The sequence below is a fragment of the Lycium barbarum genome, chromosome 10 (assembly GCF_019175385.1).
Source record: "Lycium barbarum isolate Lr01 chromosome 10, ASM1917538v2, whole genome shotgun sequence".
Taxonomy (NCBI): Eukaryota; Viridiplantae; Streptophyta; class Magnoliopsida; order Solanales; family Solanaceae; genus Lycium; species Lycium barbarum.
In genome coordinates this window covers 88,706,649-88,728,674 of record NC_083346.1, presented here as the reverse complement: position 1 = coordinate 88,728,674, position 22,026 = coordinate 88,706,649, and the positions used below count along the sequence as shown (strand labels likewise).

Sequence of the window (22,026 nt, the reverse complement as noted above, 5' to 3'; positions counted from 1 at the left end):
TATTACACCGTACCACTATAGTGGGCAGCTTATACCCCGGACGCGGGAGGCCTGGATGCAGGTTAATTATTGTCACACCGTACCTATATGGACGGGCAGCTTATACATTATCACACCGTACCTATATGGACAGGCATCTTATACTTATACATTTATGCATATATGATATGATGATGAGTATGAGTAAGACAACATGATTTATTTCTTTTATGATTCACAGTCAGTTACAGATTGCTCATCATTTGATGCCTCCTCATTTCATTGATGTTTCATTATTGTTTATGCCTCTCATACTCAGTACAATGTTCGTACTGACGTTCGTTTTCTTTTGACGTTGTATTCATGCCCACAGGTAGACAGGGAGGTGATCCTGATCCAGACTCATAGGAGCTAGCAGCAGATTTGAGAGCACTTTGTCCGGAGGTGCTTATGATTATTCTTTTGTGTATATGTATTTTGGACATGACGGGATCTTGTCCCGTCCTTATGTCTAGCACTCCAGTAGAGGCTCGTAGATACGCAGTGTGGGTTATACGGTCTCACGAAGATGCTATTATGTGTATATATATATATATATATATTATTTTGATGGCCGAGAGGCATATGTATATGAAAGTATTTATATTTTCAAATGAAAGATGTTTTCCTTATAATTTGAGTGTGAATGTGATAAAAGAGCATTTAATGAGCATGATAAGCAGTAGAACGAGTGGTGCTCAGTGGTTAGCCCGGGTACCCATCACGGCCCCAAGTCGGGTTGTGACAAAGTGGTATCAGAGCAGTTCAGTCCTAGGAAGTGTCTACGAGCCGTGTCTAGTAGAGTCTTGATTATGGTGTGTTACGCACCACACTAATAAACAAGAGGCTACAGGGCATTTAGGAAAAATGACCATCTTTCATCTTAAGAGATCGTGCGATAGAGCTGTCTTATAAGATTATCCCCTCCCTAATGGTGCTTTATAATTTCAGCAAAGTTGATGAAAGGAAAAGCTACGGCAGCCCAAAAGGGCAAGATAGTGGCCGAAGAAGGGCTTGAACGGGAGCCGTCTATAGATATGGAGGAGGGCGAACCCCAGAATAAGGCCCCACCTCGTTTTTCCCGTACTTTGCCCACCTTCGAGGATCAGAGGAGAGCCTCAACTTTAGCTCCAGCACCCCCCGTTCCTCCACCAGATGCCTTGGGCCAATAGATGGGACAGGCTATTCTTTTACTAACTCAATTGGTAGCCGCTCAAGCTCAGCGGCAGGATTTAGGCCCCGATAACATGGGTTGGAGAAAGAGAGTTAGTTCTTCAGGGTGTGATCATGAGTGTAAGGGTGCCCCGAGGCAACAATCCTCTAGGCACTCAGTTCGTTCAACAAGAGGTGCTCCTCCGCAGCTTCCTAGACCCAGATTTGATGGACCTACTTACTCTAGGTCACCCCAAAGTCTCAGAGTTTCTAGTTCTCAGATTCAGAGTGGTTCTAGTCAGACGAGATCCTCGGTACCACGATGTACTCGGTGTCGCAGGTTACATTGGGGACCATGCCGTTTGGGCTCAGATGTTTGTTATACCTGTGCTCGGCTCGGCCATATCTGTAACGACCCAACCCCGTGGGCCATGACTAGTGCCCGAACTGGACACCCGTATACGAACCTGCTACATATAATCAAACTGAATCTATGAATAATATGGAAACTTGCAAAAGAACTCCAACGGTTCATAACGTCGTCATATATGTATATTCAGAGATAAACTGTCTCCTGAGGAGTCACAACTGATCAAATAATAAAACGATACGCAAGCCGACAAGGCTGCCACTACACATCAATATCATCTCATATGCTAGCCGACTAGGCTGCCATTACAGACGAACATATACATAGCACAACGTATAGACACAGCTGAACAGAGCTTATACACAACCCACACATATGTCTACAGACCTCTAAGAGTATTAACAGTAACATATGACGGGACAGGGCCCCGCCGTACCCCTGGATAAACATATATATATATATATATATATATATATCATGAGATCTGTATTAAAAGTCTAGACTCCGGAACAACGGAGCTCTCCAAGACAGCTGAGTGGAAGTCCTATGCTGAAGGGTCACCAAACCGACTATCTGTACCTGCGGGCATGAAACGCAGCCCCCCGAGGAAAGGGGGTCAGTACGGAATATGTACTGAGTATATAAAGCATTAAATACAGTACAAAGGATCGTAACTGAAATAGAGATTACCATAAACAAGTATGACTTTTTAAACATCAATACACTTGCCTTATGAAATGAAAATCATGCATATCAATATCATATATCATATATAAAACGTGTCCCGGCCCTCTAGTGAGGGACTCGGTGAATAAGGTCGCCACATACCATCCTTGGCGCCATAATCACATCATCACACCATCACATCATCTGTCACGACCCGGCTAGGGGTCCGCGACGAGCACCCGGTGCTACCCCACCCGAGCACCCCCTTATCGTACATAACATAACATCTAGGTGAACCATAAGTCAATTCGTGCTTTTCTTATCGTTAATCATATTGATCCCATTAGACGACCATCATCATTTAACATATCATAGTCATCTGTGCCACATCATAAGTACAAGGCCGACGTGGCTAACAAAAGATATACAAAACATGGGCCGACATGGCCGAACATCTCTACCCACATACACATGACTACGAGCCTCTAAGAGTATGACATATCGTATGAGCGGGACAGGACCCCACTATGCCCATAATTATATACACAAAAGAATAAGTACCCAAAAGCTACGGCTCCGAAAGAAATGGAGTTCTGCTATGCAATCTCTGAACAAGCAGCTATGGATCAAGTCTGTCTCCCTATGCACCTACGGGCATGACGCAGCGTCCACAAACAAAAGGACGTCAGTACGAAGAATGTACTGAGTATGTAAAGCATGATCAACATCAATATAGAAGCATAATAGATATCATATGAAGATAGCATAGGAGGGGAGACAGTAATATCATCATCATCATGTCGCTTACTTGCATACATCGTCGTTCGTATCCCATAATAATACTCGTACCATACTTGTGCTCAAATTCGTATACATGTCCTTATTCATATTCTTATACATAGTCTTATCACATTCATATTCATATTATATACATAGTCATACACTTATATACATACATAGCGTACCCGACCATAAGGTTCGGTGTTTCATACATACTTGGCCAACCAAGGCTCAATGTTATTTCTACCTGGCCCTACCAAGGCTTCAGGGTTATCCGTACCATCTGCAGACGTGCGCGCGCGTTTCGTAATCGTATACATACTTCATACATATTCATATACATATATTCTACCCGGCGTTATAAGCTCGGGGTTCATTATAGCCCTTCATAGGCACATATAAGTATAATAGCCCGTAGGCACCTTTTGCATCATTTTTGATATCATTATCATTACTATCCTCATCGTTATCGTTACATCTACATTATGGACTTACTTGTCATACGAGGAACATAGTATAATCATAGTACATATCAAGGGTCGTGAGCTTATGAGCTCGGAATGTCAACCATGTGAAGACAACATACTCATATAGAGGAATTAGGAATTTGGCCAAGAACCATGCCTTATGAAAGAAGGGTTAGCCTTACATACCTTTCCGTCAAACTATTCTACACTTTCACGTTCCCTTCCAATGCTAGCGTTTATACCTTCATTAATATCATAACAATGGTCATTTGTCATTCACATTATCCACATTATCTAGATTCCTCAATTTGCCTCTAATTCACCCACATTCATGGTCATAACACCCATCTTCGTCCATTCGTCTAAAGTGTTTAGTTCATGATCTTACTACCATTTATAACACATTCATATCACAACACAACAACATTCATAACTCAATCCAAACTATTTCTCAAAATGTCACTATTCATCATTCATGACCTAGTTGACCACATTTTCTACAATCCATGTATTTTAATTCTCCAATACCTTAAACATCTTGTCAAAATCATGAATCTTACCTTAGAAGTTTTAGGAACAAGCTTTGGTTGATAATACTCTTCTTTGAGCAAAACCCTAGTTTTTCTCCATTTGGATTTCTTGACTTGGATGATCCTTGATGATTCCCTTATCCTTGATTCACTTGTCTTAATGTTATTGATGGCTTATAATCCTTGAAAACTCATATAATAAATGTAGAGAGAAGTTTTAGAGAGAAGTGGTATAATGTTGTAATGAAATAAAATAAGTCTTGATCCTCATATTTAATGAATTGGAAAATCTGTGCTGGGTGAACAGTGGTCGTCCATGGAGGTTTACGGACCGTATTCCACTATACGGCTCGTCCTCCGTGGGCGTATTTATCCATTTCCAGAACCAGAAGCTGGGCTGCCTTCATGGTGGTTTACGACCATGGTTTACGGGCCGTAAATCACTTTACGGTCCGTCCACCAGGTCGTATTTAACTATTTCCTCGGCTGGCAGAAAGTTGAAGTTTGGCATGCCAGTTTACGACCTAGCAGTTTACGGACCGTATACCAGTTTACGGTCCGTATTTGCACTTTAGGACCACTGGCAGAAAGCTGAAGCTTTTGCATGGCAGTTTATGACTGCCAGTTTACGGACCGTATTGCACTTTACGATCCGTATTTTGCAATATACGACCACTGGGCAGTTTTGCCAACTTTCAATTTTTCTCATTTCTCGACTTTTCATTCTAATCATCCACATCCCTTTACATACATTTCCCATGAAACATTATACACTCGCACTCCTCGCACGCATCATTAGTTCATTTACTTGCGTACCAACGAGAAATATTTCGAGGTGTAACATTCTACCCCTCTTAGGAACATTCGTCCTCGAATGTTAAAGGCTTGGGGAATTCTATAAAATTTTCACCAGAGTTTTCTCTGTAATGTGGCACTACCACCATGTCACAACAACCCACAATAACAATGCCTCACAGGGCAATAATACAACAGCACTAGAATTTTGGCCACACACGACCTGAATGTATAAAAGGGAAAACATGCATACCTTATGATTTTGACGTCTCATCTTGGACTTCTTCCAAGGGCTGGAATAAATGTGGGTATTTGGATCGCATATTCTCTTCCGCTTCCCATGTCATTTCCTCTCGATTGTTATTTCTCCACAGAACTTTAATTGAGGCCACTTCTTTGTTTCTAAGCCTCCATACTTGCCTATCTAATATGGCAATGGGTATTTCATCATAAGTTAGTTTTTCTGTCACTTGAATATCATTCACTGGGACGATCCTCGTAGGATCTCCAACGCACTTCCGAAGCATCGAGACATGAAATACTGGATTGACTGACTCCAAATCTGGAGGTAGATCTAGCTCATAGGCCACTTTGCCTATTTTGTGCACAATTTCGTATGGCCCAATATACCGGGGACTGAGCATCCCCTTTTTGCCAAATCTCATCACGCCCTTCATCGGCGACACTTTTAAGAATACCAAATCTTTCACTTCGAACTCTAAGTCTCTTCGACGATTATCCGCATAGGACTTCTGACGACTTTGAGGCGCTAGTAACCAATCTTGTATGAGCTTAACTTTCTCTATTGCTTGCTGGACAAAGTCTGGCCCTATCAACTTAGCTTCTTCGGTTTCAAACCACCCAATTGGGGATCTACATTTTCGCCCATATAGAGCCTCATACGGTGCCATTTGAATGCTAGAATGATAACTGTTATTGTAAGCAAACTCAATGAGTGGCAAATGGTCATCCCAATTTCCTCCAAAATCTATCATACATGCCCGTAACATATCTTCAAGAGTCTGAATAGTACGTTCAGCTTGCCCATCGGTCTGGGGGTGAAATGTCGTGCTTAGGCGCACTTGGGTCCCTAAACCTTCTTGGAAAGACCCCTAAAACTTGGTTGTAAACTGAGTTCCTCTATCAGAGATAATAGATACCGGAACGCCATGGAGTCTCACTATCTCTTTAAGATAAAGCTTGGCATAATCTTCTGCCATATAGGTCGTTCTGACCGGTAAGAAATGCGCTGACTTTGTGAGTCTATCCACGATCACTCATATAGAATCATATTTACGTCGAGAACGGGGTAACCCTATAATGAACTCTATATTAATCACTGCCCACTTCCAAGTTGGGATTTCTATAGCTTGCAATAAGCCACCCGGCCTTTGGTGCTCGATCTTCACTTGTTGGCAATTTGGACACTGAGCTACGAATTCCGCTATATTTTCTTCATCCCATTCCACCAATATATAGACTTAAGATCATGATACATTTTCGTCACTCCGGGGTGAACGGAGTAACGGGAACAATGAGCTTCTCTCAAAATCTGATGGCATAGACCTTCCGTATCGGGAACACATAACCTGCCTCGACATCGGAGAACTCCGTCTTCCGAAATGTCAAATGATGACCCCTCCTTCTGAGGGAGTGTATCTCTGTACTGCATTAGCATGGGATCCTCATATTGTCGCTCTTTTACTTCCGCTACTAACGATGAAACTGCTGAATTCTGAATAGTAGCTCCGCTGCTACCTGAGTCCACCACTCGGACTCCTAGGCTAGCTAACTACTGAAGATCACGGGTCATCTCTTTCTTTTCTGGTCGTACCTCACTTAGACTTCCCATCGACCTACGGCTAAGAGCATCAGCCACAACATTTGCCTTTCCGGGGTGGTACAGGATTTCAACATCATAGTCTTTTAGCAACTCTAGCCATCGTCGTTGCCGCAAATTCAACTCTTTCTGCTTGAAGATGTACTGGAGACTCTTATGATCTGTATAAATATCCATGTGGACACCATATAAGTAATGTCTCCATATCTTTAAAGCATGGACCACCGCGGCCAATTCTAAGTCATGGGTAGGATAATTCTGCTCATGTTTCTGTAATTGTCTAGAAGCATACGTAATCACCTTACCATTTTGCATCAATACACAGCCTAGCCCGATGCCTGAAGCATCACAATAAATAACATATCCTTCCAATCCCTCTGGAAGTGTCAAGACTGGGGCTGAAGTCAGTCGGTCTTTCAACTCTTGGAAACTACGCTCGCAAGCATCTGTCCATTGAAACTTAGCTGACTTCTGAGTCAACTTGGTGAGTAGTGTAGAAATAGAAGAGAAATCCTCAACAAATCTTCTGTAATAACCTGCTAAGACCAAAAAGCTACGAACCTCCGTAGGGGTCGTGGGCCTTGGCCAAGTCTTCACTGCCTCAATATTTTGGCTATCCACTCGAATACCGTCATCTGAAACAATGTGGCCCAGAAATGCCACTGAATTCAACCAAAACTCGCATTTGGAAAACTTCGCGAATAACTCTCGGGCTCGAAGAACTCTAAGGACAATTCGCAAATGATCCACATGTTCTGCCTTGGATCTAGAATACACTAGGATATCGTCGATGAATACAATCACGAATAGATCCAGAAAAGGTCTGAATACATTATTCATTAAGCCCATAAACGCTGCCGGTGCATTAGTTAACACAATCGACCTTACTCGGAACTCGAAGTGGCCATATTTTGTTCTGAAAGCTGTCTTAGGGATATCTTTCTCCCTAACTCTTACTTGGTGGTACCCAGACCTCAAATCAATCTTTGAAAACCATTTGGCACCTTGCAATTGATCAAATAAATCATCGATCCTCGGAAGAGGATACTTGTTTTTAATCGTCACTTTATTCAATTGTCGATAATCAATGCACATTCTCAAGGAGCCATCCTTCTTTCGGTTGAACAATACGGGTGCTCCCCACGGGGATGAGCTAGGCCTAATGAAGCCTTTATCAAGCAAGTCCCTCAATTGCTCCTTCAACTCTTTCAACTCTGCGGGTGCCATCCTATAGGGAGGAATAGATATGGGATTAGTGTCTAGCAACACATCAATCGCAAAATCGATCTCTCGCTCGGGAGGAAGGCCTGGAAGCTCTTCCGGGAACACATCCGGAAATTCGTTCACTACCGGAACTGACTGAAGAGTCGGCGACTCAGCTTCTACATCTTGAACTCGTACTGGGTGATAAATGCACCCTTTAGTGATCATCTTCCTTGCCTTTAGATAGAAAATAAACCTACCTTTTGGTGATGCCGAATTTCCTTTCCATTCTAAGACTGGTTCTCCCGGAAATTGGAAATGAACCATCTTTATTCTACAATCAACATTGGCATAACAAGAAGCCAACCAATCCATGCCCATAATGACATCAAAATCTACCATCTCTAGCTCATGCAAATCAATCACGGTACGACGATCACAAATCACAATCACACAATTCCTATATACTCGTCTAGCTATTACCGAGTGACCCACGGGTGTAGACACCTCAAAAGGTTTGATAGACTCCGGCTCAATTATAAATCGACCCGCAATATATGGAGTAACATATGATAATGTGGAGCCCAGATCAATCAAAGCATATACATCATAAGAGAATACCAATAATATACCTGTGACTACATCAGGAGAAGACTCAAGATCTTGGCGTCCAGCCAAAGCATAAATACGGTGCTGAGGACCGCTAGTACTGGGAGCTCTGCCTCTACCTCTACCATGGTCGACTGGCGCATGTGAACCTGGCCCCGTAGGGCGTACAGATGCTGATGATCCGGCTGCCGACCCTGCTGGCTGGGTCTTACCTCTACCCTGTACTGAGGGGCAATCACGCAAAATATGGCCTGGTTGACCACATGAATAGCAACCATCCGAGCCCAATCGGCATCGACCCCAATGCAACTTCCCACACTGGGAACATCATGGTACAGGCGGCCTTGACTGGCCTGAATCACCTCTAAACTGAGACCCCGAATAACCCTGACTCGGCTCGGATCGAGTAGATCTGTCAAATCTCTGCCCCGTGAACTGTGGAGGTGTACTTGTCATAGAATAGCCTGAATGGCTGGGAAACTGTTGTCTGTGTCCGCCCTTGGACTCGTTCCTCGAACCCGAAGGTCTGGGCCTCTTGTTATGGCCCCTATCCTGCTCACGTTCATTTCTCCGCTGCTGTAGGTGTTCCTCTAATTCCTGAGCATGTGCCTGAATGCGTGCAATATCCGTGCCATCCTGAAGGGACGCAATCAAGCATTTATCCATCAAGTGTGGCCCTAGGCATTTCACAAACCGGTGCACCCGATCGCCCATATCCGCTACCATGGCCGAAGCATACCTAGCCAAGGAATTGAAGCGGAGACTATACTCTGTAGCACTCATGCTACCTTGCCTCAGATTCAAGAATTTATCGGCCCTAGCTCGCCGAACTTCCAGAGGCATATAATGACGGAGAAAAGCATCAACAAACTCTTGCCATACCGGTGGAGGTGCATTGGCTCCCCGCGAAACCATCCAAACTGTATACCACTGGACTGAGACATCCCTCAATCTATATGACGCTAGCTCCACCGATTCGGTGTCTGAAGCATGTATCAACCGGAGAGTCCTCAACATACCGTCAATAAAGTCCTGGGGATCCTCCTCCAGTTTCGACCCAAAGAATTCCGGGGGTTTCAAAGCAATGAAGTCACGGGCCCTTGCACTAACAACCCTGTCACCTTGCCCTGCTCTTGGCCTCTGAGTCTGGGCCGCAACCAACTGAGTCAACAAATTAATGGCCTCTCTCACGTCTTGGCCCGAAGCATTCGGTGGAGGAGCTGGAGCTGGGGCTGAGGTTCCCACGTGCTCCTCAGTAATAGGCACTGTCTGGGAGGACTGAGATTAAGCCGCACTCTGGGACTCATCTTCCTCTACTACCGGTGGCGGTGCTCTTTCAGCCCGCTTTTCTGCCACCGTCTTGCCCTTTTGGGCTGCTGTAGCCTTTTTCTTTTTAGGCATCTCTGAAATACACAACACACGATTTAGGAACAAGAATTTCTTACATCATAGCTCTATCGCACGATTCTTATGAAGAAAGAAGGTCATATATTCCTAAAATGTCCGCAGCTTCTCGTTTATAAGTGTGGCGCGCAACACACCCATAACCAAGACTCTACTAGACACGGCTCGTAGACACATCCTAGGACTGAACTGCTCTGATACCACTTTTGTCACGACCCGGCTAGGGGGCCGCGACGAGCATCCGGTGCTACCCACCCGAGCACCCACTTATCGTACATAACATAACATCTAGGTGAACCATAAGTCAATTTGTGCTTTTCTTATCATTAATCATATTGATCCCATTAGACGACCATCATCATTTAATATATCATAGGCATCTGTGCCACATCATAAGTACAAGGCCGACGTGGCTAACAAAAGATATACAAAACATGAGCCAACATGGCCGAACATCTCTACCCACATACACATGACTACGAGCCTCTAAGAGTATGACATATCGTATGAGCGGGACAGGACCCCGCTATGCCCATAATTATATACACAAAAGAATAAGTACCCAAAAGCTACGGCCCCGAAAGAAATGGAGCTCTGCTATGCAATCTCTGAACAAGCAGTTATGGATCAAGTCTGTCTCCCTGTGCACCTACGGGCATGACGCAGCGTCCACAAACAAAAGGACGTCAGTACGAAGAATGTACTGAGTATGTAAAGCATGATCAACATCAATATAGAAGCATAATAGATATCATATGAAGATAGCATAGGAGGGGAGACAGTAATATCATCATCATCATGTCGCTTACTTGCATACATCGTCGTTCGTATCCCATAATAATACTCGTACCATACTTGTGCTCAAATTCATATACATGTCCTTATTCGTATTCTTATACATAGTCTTATCACATTCATATTCATATTATATACATAGCCATACACTTATATACATACATAGCGTACCCGACCATAAGGTTCGGTGTTTCATACATACTTGGCCAACCAAGGCTCAATGTTATTTCTACCTGGCCCTACCAAGGTTTCAGGGTTATCCGTACCATCTGCAGACGTGCGCGCGCGTTTCATAATCGTATACATACTTCATACATATTCATATACATATATTCTACCCGGCGTTATAAGCTCGGGGTTCATTATAGCCCTTCATAGGCACATATAAGTATAATAGCCCGTAGACACCTTTTACATCATTTTTGATATCATTATGATTACTATTCTCATCGTTATCGTTACATCTACATTATGGACTTACTCGTCATACGAGGAACGTAGTATAATCATAGTACATATCAAAGGTCGTGAGCTTATGAGCTCGGAATGTCAACCATGTGAAGACAACATACTCATATAGAGGAATTAGGAATTTGGCCAAGAACCATGCCTTATGAAAGAAGGGTTAGCCTTACATACCTTTCCGTCGAACTATTCTACACTTTCACGTTCCCTTCCAATGCTAGCGTTTATACCTTCATTAATATCATAACAATGGCCATTAGTCATTCACATTATCCACATTATCTAGATTCCTCAATTTGCCTCTAATTCACCCACATTCATGGTCATAACACCCATCTTCATCCATTCGTCTAAAGTGTTTAGTTCATGATCTTACTACCATTTATAACACATTCATATCACAACACAACAACATTCATAACTCAATCCAAACTATTTCTCAAAATGTCACTATTCATCATTCATGACCTAGTTGACCACATTTTCTACAATCCATGTATTTTAATTCTCCAATACCTTAAACATCTTGTAAAAATCATGAATCTTACCTTAGAAGTTGTAAGAACAAGCTTTGGTTGAAAATACTCTTCTTTGAACAAAACCCTAGTTTTTCTCCATTTGGATTTCTTGACTTGGATGATCCTTGATGATTCCCTTATCCTTGATTCACTTGTCTTAATGTTATTGATGGCTTATAATCCTTGAAAACTCATATAATAAATGTAGAGAGAAGTTTTACAGAGAAGTGGTGTAATGTTGTAATGAAATAAAATAAGTCTTGATCCTCATATTTAATGAATTGGAAAATCTGTGCTGGGTGAACAGTGGTCGTCCATGGAGGTTTACGGACCGTATTCCACTATACGGCTCGTCCTCTATGGCCGTATTTAGCCATTTCCAGAACCAGAAGCTGGGCTGCCTTGATGGTGATTTACGACCATGGTTTACGGGCCGTAAATCACTTTACGGTCCGTCCACCAGGTCGTATTTAACCATTTCCTCGGCTGGCAGAAAGTTGAATTTTGGCATGCCAGTTTACGACCTGGCAGTTTACGGACCGTATACCAGTTTACGGTCCGTATTTGCACTTTACGACCACTGGCAGAAAGCTGAAGCTTTTGCATGGCAGTTTACGACTGCCAGTTTACGGACCGTATTGCACTTTACGATCCGTATTTTGCAATATACGACCACTGGGCAGTTTTGCCAACTTTCAATTTTTCTCATTTCTCGACTTTTCATTCTAATCATCCACATCCCTTTACATACATTTCCCATGAAACATTATACACTCGCACTCCTCGCACACATCATTAGTTCATTTACTTGCGTACCAACGGGAAATTTTCCGAGGTGTAACATCATCACACCATCATATCATCACATCATATATATAACGTGTCCCGGCCCTCTAGTGAGGGACTCGGTGAACAATGCAGTGAAACTGTTCACGAAAACGTGTCCTGGCCCGGGACTCAGTGAAAGACATATTGAGGCACGCACGAGCAGAGTAGTGAGCAACTATATGCAATTTAAATCATATTTGAGACTTACTGGAATAATCAAAACAAACCATCAATTGCAAATCAAGACAATAGTCATGGCAAATACTTTTCGAATGTCACTGTGAATTATATCAAAATCGAACTCTGGAACCATATGTACGTATCAAAACATAATAAAGTAAGTTCTGGGAATCAATAACATTAGTCATCCTAGTGGCTCTAAGAATAGGAATTTCCTTGGAACCTTATACACATCGTCTGTTCGTTTCATAAAGATCATGCCAAAAAGAAAGAAGGGTTAACTTTACATACCTGTTAGCGACTATTCATAAATCTGTTCGCCTCGTCGCTCTTTTAGCCTATTTAATATAAGAGTAACGTTATCGTTAGTAACTATATTTTCTAGTTTATAAATCCGTAGGCCATCGCTTATAGAACTTATTCTTTTAACTTATATTCCTCGTTTAGGGTTTTCTATTAGTTAAATTCTTAATGACAATCGGGCAGCATTTCCCCTATATATTCGACTAACTCGATTTGCCAATTATCCTCCTGTCAACACAGAAATACCAACAATAACATATGGACATAGTCATATCTTCAATCATTCCAATTTGACAAGGATAACAACATGTTCATAACAACACAACTTTAACCTTAACTATCCAATTCTTTCATTCTTTTACTATATAATCCATGATAGTAACAACCACAATGCAACTTAAAATCAATTCACCATCCTTACTCAACACAACCCTACTACACGGTCCAACTTGAACTCCCACATCAACATATATAACACTTCATATTCAACATACATCTATCAATTATACAAGTCTAAACATTCTCCAAAATGTGTAAAAAGGATTGAATCTTACCTTAGCAAATTGAGAACACCTAACGTTGTTGCATTTTGTAGATTAAGATTGCAAGTATTCTTGTTGCTCCAAGAATTAAATTCATGCTGCCACCCCCTTTGAATGTATGTAGCACCTTAGAAACCATTTTATTTGTTATCAAAATCTTGAGCTCAACTAAGAGCAACCATGGCCGAGAGTCCTTCTCTCTAGCTCACTTTGGGAAATAAATTGCTTCTCTCTCAAATTCCAATTTTGTGAATGAAATAATGGATCCACTTAGTCATCAAATGGGTATTTAGGTGCTGCCCTTGTTGTTTACACGTGCCCTCCTATGTGGCATCTATTTTTCTTTTTTTTGAAGAAAACACAAATTATCAAGGTATTTGTGGGGGAAAACGTTGCTAAGTAGATTGGTGAATCAAAGTGAGAAATCAGCTCCCACTATTGACGTGATTGTGTTGTGCTACTGCCAAGAAAATGTAGCTCACGATCTAATGCTACTATGAAACATATATTGCCTATATTTGCTTGAAAGATGAATCCTCTCAGTAAAGTGAAAAGAGATAAATGGAAGTCCTTTTTCCTTTACACATGGCATCCTTTTGGCCAACCCCCTTTAATACTCACTACTAACTATGCCACCTACACTTACATGCACGTATATAATTCCACCTACCCACTTATTCATATAATATATGTATATAATTTATCTATTAATTGATAATTATTATACATTGTAACAAAATAAATTCACAATTTAAAATACTAATAGTTCCAAAATACCTCATAAAAATTTACACATATACTAACATTATATCCAAAAAAAAAATATTTCATCACATTTTAATTCTCCAATCTGATCTCAAGTGTACAAATTTTGTTCTATAAATTCTCAAAATGGGAAAAAGTACTTTCTTTTCTCATGAGAAAATCAGTTCTACCTTTATAATAAAGGAAATCCCATTTATATTCTTCCTCATATAATGTGTATAATTTAAAACATATTCGGAGGTAGTAATAATAGTAACTACCCGAAATCATAGTGGTCAAATATTTACTAAAAGGTTTTACTTAAAAGAAAATATATATGCCATATCAAAATAACATCTAACGGTATCCAGGTTGTCAAACATACTGGGTCTTATAATAATACCGTTATAAACCCTCTATAACCTCATGAATGACCTTAATCATGTACGAAATTTACGACATATCCTAACGCCAAGGTACGAGGTGTTACATCCTTCCCCTCTTAGAAACATTCGTCCTCGAATGTTCAATGAAGATCAATACTCGTATCCAATTCCAATGCTTACTAATATCATGTTATATCCCGCATTTTGCGCATTTGGATAATTTAAGATAATTGCGGGGAGATGACAAGCAAGGCCTTATTTTTTTATTTTGTTTGGCATACAAGTTGTTATGAAAATTTTGAAGTGGGAATATTAAGAAAGGTCAAGGGCATAAAGGGAAATTCGCAATATGACTCGTGGAATTATGGAGGAAGACGAAGGGCAAATTTGGAAATTGGAAAAATTAAAATTTGTCATGAAGTACAAAAAAAAATAGGCTTATGTTTTGGGCCATGTTGGCCTTCCCACTTGGAGTGGGCTTAGCCCACTTTGGATCTTAATGGATAAATAAAAAGATGACTTAGTCATCTTATTTCCAACACCTTCTAGACATTTCAAGAAAACAAAAGAACAAGAAAAGCAAGAGAAAGCTCTGAGGCCATTTCGGCCAAGTGCAAAAACAACAAGAAAATTGACAAAAATTCCTTCAAAAATCATTTTCTACCAAGTGGAGGGTCCTTAACAAAGTAGAGTTGTTATTGAAGCAAGAAAAACACAAATTCATAAGTTGGAAATTCAAGCAAGTTGGAGAATCAAAGAAGAAGGTAAGGGTTCATCCTTTTCTTATATGTTGTGCATGTTGTAGTGTGTAAAAATGAGTGAAATTCATGAAGAAAAAGAATATAGGTGTGTGGCCGTGCATGCCTATGTGTGTGTATGAATCATGTTTTAATTATTCTATCTAGTGTTTGGTTGTTATTGTTGTGGATGCTATGTTGATAATGGAAGTTGAATGATTTTGGAGAGGTTGTAGTTGTGTGTGCATGATGTTAGCCGTGTAGTTGTGGTGTGGTGTGGAGGAAGATGAGTTAATTTTATTTAGTATATTGATTGTTGTTGTGTGGATTCTATATTGCTAACAAAAGCCTAATGAGCTTAGTGAAGTATTAGTAGTTGGAGGCTTGTCTTGGAAGATTATGTAAATTGAATATTATGTTCTTACATGTATGGAAGGTAATGATATTAATATGGTGTTGTTGGAATGTATATTATAAGGTTGTTATTGTTTTATTGGAGTTGGAAGGTTTTGAAGGAAGTAGTAAATTGATTAAGTTGTTATAATGTATCTTGGATTGAATATGGAAATTGTTAGTATGGTTGTTGATATTATGTTGATAATTTGGCCGGGTTGAATTCCTGGATTGTTGTTGATTAAAAATTGACTGAGTTGAACTTTGGGGATGGTGTATTTACAGGGGAAGTGCTGCCGAAATTTCGGTAGCCAAGTATTATCTTAAGATTTCAATTCTAAATGCTCTAATCAAGTTTGGTAAATGTGACCAATTTGTAGATTTTGGCGGATTTGCAACTTGAATTTGGAATAGCATAAGGAGCGGAAAGAGGTATGTAAGGCTTCACCCTTCCTTCTACGGCATGTCTTAGACATAATAGGTCGGATACGAGCCTCGGGGACAACTCTATTCTCCGGAATCCTACCTAAAGTTTCCCCTTTTTCATTCAGTAGAATTGAATTATAAATCGTGTGAAATGTTGGAAAAACTTCCTAAACCTCTAGAACTTGCATAAATAAGACCCGACTACCTTGAAACCCTCACAAGTAACGCCATGACATGTAACATATGAAAATGGTGTACGCTACCTCATTCGGCCCGAGGTGGGCCCATTGTTCCCGGATTTTCCCTATTGCTCCGTGTGACTCATTTTGGAGTAGAATCCAAAGGAAGCTTTTGATCCTTGTTCCAATTATCAAACGATAAGTACTGTACTATTTTTAATAGAAATATGTCTATGATGACCATGATAACGATGATGCTAAGGAAGAGAATACGTCTATGATAAGTATGACAAGAATGATTCCATGACTAAGAGTCTTAAGCTAAGGACCCAATATGAATATGAAAGTATCAAACTAGTTCTTGATTTCAATTCTATTCCTTGGTTATGACACCATCCTCTAAAGATTCTAAAGCCGGTGAATTGATTTCTATGACGTCTATGATTTCATTCTATGTTTCTTTCAACACTATTCTCCGTTGATAGTCTCGCCTTAAAATACTCGTTCCTTCAAGGTTAGACAAGGCAATCACGATTGTTCCATAATGTAATCGGAGGTCACCGACCTTATGTCACTCTGATGGTTACATGATTTTCTTTGGGCTCTCCTGCATGCTTATATGACATATGTATGTGAGATATGAATATGTACATGGGGGATGGGAAGGGAAACATGTTTCATTGCCACCTGGTCAGCTGGCTTATCATCCCGGACGCGGGATATATGGGCGAGCCGATGTATTTCGGTGCCATGTGGGCGAGCCGACATTGTTCGGTGCTATGCTATGTCCTGCTATGCTATTACACGATATGATATGACATGATCTCATATGATTTGATACGATATGATATGATATGATAAGACATGACATAATATAAGTTCTATTTTCTATGTCTATGAAAAAGAAATGTTTTCCAAAGACAGACAAGCATGCATGGTATCTGGCCTGAAAGGGCATTCCTATGTACAGGTTACTTTCTTATTTCATTATATGTCCTATGATCCCATGATATTGTTATTCAAGCTCTATGGTTCGGCTTGCATTATTTTTCCATGCCTTACATACTCGGTACACTATTCGTACTGACGTCCCTTCTTGTGGACGCTGCGTTTCATGCCGCGCAGGTCAGCAGGTAGACAGGCTTGACTCCTAGGAGCTTCATCAGCATTACTATAGCGGCGCTCCAGTTGTCTCGGAGCCTCAGTTCCTTGGTACTATTTTGTGTATATATTCGGGCACGGCAGTACTCGGCCCTTCTTATGTATATGTGTACTCTGTTTAGAGGCTCGTAGACAGATATGTATAGTTAGATGTTTTGTACTCTTAAGGGTCCTCGTCGCTGTATAATGTACTAGCAAAGTTTATTAGCCCGTGTTTATAATTATGCTATTAATGTTGATGTTAAGCAAAAAAAACAGGATATGGTATAGTGCATACGGCCCACTTAGTGATAAGAATACGATACGAGATAGGGGGTGCTCGGTACAAGTATTGGGTACCCGTCGCGGCCCTAGTTGGGTCGTGACATATCACTTAACCCTTCACAACTCTTAAAGTCTTTTTCACTACTTACCTTTCCTCTATGAGCTTCAACTTCCCTTAACCTCATTGATGCTTTCAGTTATATTGATTTCTATAAGGGACACATTACTCCCTTTCCTCAAACTTATTTTATTGCCTCTTTACTCAGATTTTTCTCTTAGTTCTCTTATCACGCATCAGAATATGCATCAGTGCTCAAATAAGCCCCAGAGATATTTTAGCGTCGTCTCAGTAGTCTTCATGCTTATCTTGCATTCTCCCCTCATATCTTGCAATAGGTATCGGGATAAATCTTCGGCTTAGCCATGGCCATGTCTTACTTGCCCTTAGTATTAATTCTATCTCGGTAATTTGACCCAAACCATCTTTACATCTTTCCTTTTCCTGGTTCATTATGCATTACATAACTCATCTGTACTAAAACTCGCTCGTAGCATATCTTGTCATACTCCTTTCCCTTGATTCACCCTTTGATTTTCTCATATCCTATTATAGGAGATTTTCTGTCCCCTCTCCTTTGCTACTTATAAGTCACAATAGCATTAGCAAACAATTCCATTGCCAACATCTTAACTGTCACGACCCAACTCCGTAGGCCGCGACTAGTGTCCGTGATGGACACTCAAACGTACCCAATAACCCAAATTAGCAAACGACAGAATATTTTAAAATATAGAAGTCGCTTGGCGTTAATAATAACCATCAATGAACCGACACCGTACATGGAAGCCGATGAGGCTGTCACAGATCATATCATACCCAAACATATACAGAACCCACACAAGTATGTCTACAGACCTCTACAGATCATAACAAAATCATAAGACGGGACAAGGCCCCGTCATACCCCTGAATTGCATACATATATATAATATAGCGGCAGACTGTACCAATATACAGGCTCTGAACAAAAGAGCGCTCCCAATATAGCAGAATAGATGTCCTAGGCAGGCGATCAACAAATATGTCTTCTGTACCTGCGCGGCATGAAAACGCAGCCCCCGAAGAAAGGGGGTCAGTACGAAATATGTACTGAGTATGTAAAGCACGGAACGTAGTAAACAAAGTCATAATCAAAGTAGAAGGTACAGAAAATGGACAAAATGTACAGATTAGCAAAATACTGATCATAAAGTATAAATAGTATTTGTTGAAAACATATGTCGTACCTGGTCCCAATACGGAACAAGATCATAACCGAAACAGAACTTACAGAGAAGTGAGTGTGACATCCGAAGTATCAAATGCATATTTTCAAAACATGAGGAGTGTGTTCAGAAACATATACCATATCATGTCCGGCCCCTGCCAAGGGCTCGGCGAAACAGAACGTGGCCACCCCCAGACGCTGGTGCCACCATACATAAGGAACAGAGTAGGGGATAACCCCGTAACATAACATATCATATCATATCAGATGGCCATATCAGATCATATCATATCAGAATGTGTGTACATGGCACAGCATACTCCAAAACCCATGTACATATATACCTGCCCCCTCACATCGAGGCACGGCGAACAATGCATTGGAATACGCTTGACAATATATCCTGGCCCGGGCTCAGTGTGGGAAACATTGGGGCATCCACGAATGGAGTAGTGAGAGACTAAATGCAACAAAAAATATCACAGATTTCCAAAGACTCAATGAGGCATATCGAAATGACAAATCAAATCAATGAAGTCGGACAGAATCATAGTAGGTGTATGTCGTATGTCATAATGAGTTACGGAAGAATAATCCTTCTGGGGTCATTCTCATATTCCCAAATAGTTTACCAGACTCGAGGGAATCATTTAAACAATTTTCCTTAGTAGTTAAAAGGATAGTTAAAACGTTTCATTTTATATTGTTCGAAAATAAGGCAATAGTACAATAAGAGAGCAAAGCGGGAATAGTGGAACTAAATGCAATACAAAATATCGTACCTTTACAGAGACTCAATATAGTACCCCGAATAAGCATCATTAGTAGTTGGAAAAGTAGATAAGACGTTTCCTTAAAAATTGCTTGACATCAAGTCACAAAGGACCATAAGGGTAAAATCGGAAATAGCGGGCCCACCTCGGGACAACCAAAGCGGCGGGCTCAAATTACGTGTATTAAGCTTATGGGGTCACCTACAGAGGTCCTAGGGCATTCCATAACTTCCTAAGTGATTTGGAGAAATTTTGCATAATTTTTCATTAAAGCATACTAAAAGGGTTCAATTCTATTGAACGAAAATGTGACAATTTCAGACGCGGATTCCGATGAGCAGAATATGCTCTGAGGCGTGAATCCGATCCTAGTACATCTAGGACATGCCAAAAGAAGAATCGGGGTGCCTTTACATACCTTTTACACACTTTACGCCTTTTCAAGTTCACTTCCCGTTTCGTCCAAAATCTGCAAATGGTCACATTTACCAAATGTTAACCATAAGGCTTTAGGCTTAAATCTAAAGTTAACACTTTTCTACAGAAATTTGGGCAGCATCTCCCCTATACATATAGCATCCCCGAGAATTCAACTCGGCCAAAACAATCAACAACAACCCAACAACAACAACACCACCAACAACAATCACTATAAAACACTCAATATGGCACAACTAGTTCCCTTTCCAACATAGTGCAATATCTTCCATTTCAACTTCAAATTTCCAAACCATGCTCGATGGTTTCACATTCATCATTAATCTAGATCATCACAATATAATTTGGAAGCATTTCATATCATTTCCACAAAATATTCAGAAGATATACAAAATATACAAACTTTCCACCAAAGTCATAATTCATCCAAAACTTCTAATCTTTAACATACTTATTCATAACATGTTTCCATCTTCCTATTACATCAACAATCATCATTATTTGCACCTTAACAACTTCATTTCCATAATGTCATAAAATCATACTAAAATGACACAAACTTCTACATTCCATTACAATGCAAACTTATATCATTTTACCTTCATTTACATTGCAAGGATCACCACAACACAACTAACATATTAAACAAAATTAATTCATTCCCATTCCAATTTCAATATACCACTCGGCCAATACATATAATTCCAACTTCAATCAAATTCAATCAACTTTCATTTCCAATATGAATTTCACCATAACCACAACTAGAATACAACATAAAATTAACTCATCTTTGACTACACAACCACACATGTACACGGCTACATTCATACATATATATATTCATGCAACTTCCATGTTTTCATGAATTTTAACCCTTTCTACTTCCCACAACATAAACCAAACCTTCATAACACATAAAAAAGAATTAAATCTTACCCTTTCTCTTCAACTTCTTCACTTGGCCAAAGTGCGGAAACAATGAAACAGATGACTTATCTTCCGAAACAATTATACTATGTTGTAGAGGACCCTTGAATTATTGGAAATACTACAAGAAAATAATTTTTGGAACAAAATTTAAAGCACCTAATTTCCATGGTCTTGGCCGAAATGGCCCCTTTCTCTTGCTCTTCATCTTTTGTCTTCTCCTTATCTAATTTTTCTTGAAGCTTCAAAAGGATAAAGACCCCTTTTTAATATAATTGTCACATGACTAATCACATGACAATTTCATATTGTGGGTTTGGGCCAAGGCTTGGCCGGCCTCCCTTCAAACTTGGGCCTAATTTTTTTTCTTTTCATTTTTTTGGGCCAATTCGGTTGGTCCCGAGTTGGGCCTAGCCCACTGACTTTTCGACCTTAAAACGTCCATATCTCCTTGTACCAACGTCACCTAGGAACCCACGACCTATGGTTGGAAAGATAATTCAATTATCTATAACTTATATCTCTTGGTATTTTTCCACATTCCAAACTTATAATACCGTGTTTGCCCCTCCAAGTCAGGTCACCCGGAAACGTTTTCTTAAAAATATTCGTTTGGAGGGCTTCCACTTTGATTTGGCCCAAGGGTCCTTCATGAGTTGTGTTTAACTTTACATATGTGATTCATATAGCTTGTCACGTGTTCCAAAAAAAAATCTTGATGTGTGGGCCCCACCTCAGCTTACAAATAATCCGACGTTCAAAAATACGGGATATAACATTAACCTCTAATCCAGTATAGCATTGCCATCCTTTATAATATCTTTTAAGTTACTCGTTACCATTCTCTTGTCGTATAATGTCA

The 22,026-nt window shown here is 40.4% G+C and overlaps 1 long non-coding RNA gene across 1 annotated transcript; it reads right to left on the bottom strand.

Moving 5' to 3' along the window:
* Nucleotides 1–1,680: 1,680 nt before the first annotated feature.
* LOC132614752 (uncharacterized) lies at nucleotides 1,681–13,937 on the bottom strand. Its single transcript, XR_009572435.1, has 2 exons — nucleotides 13,478–13,937; nucleotides 1,681–2,119 (listed from the first exon to the last, which is right to left on the bottom strand). It is a non-coding gene; the product is annotated as an uncharacterized LOC132614752 (long non-coding RNA).
* Nucleotides 13,938–22,026: the final 8,089 nt, after the last annotated feature.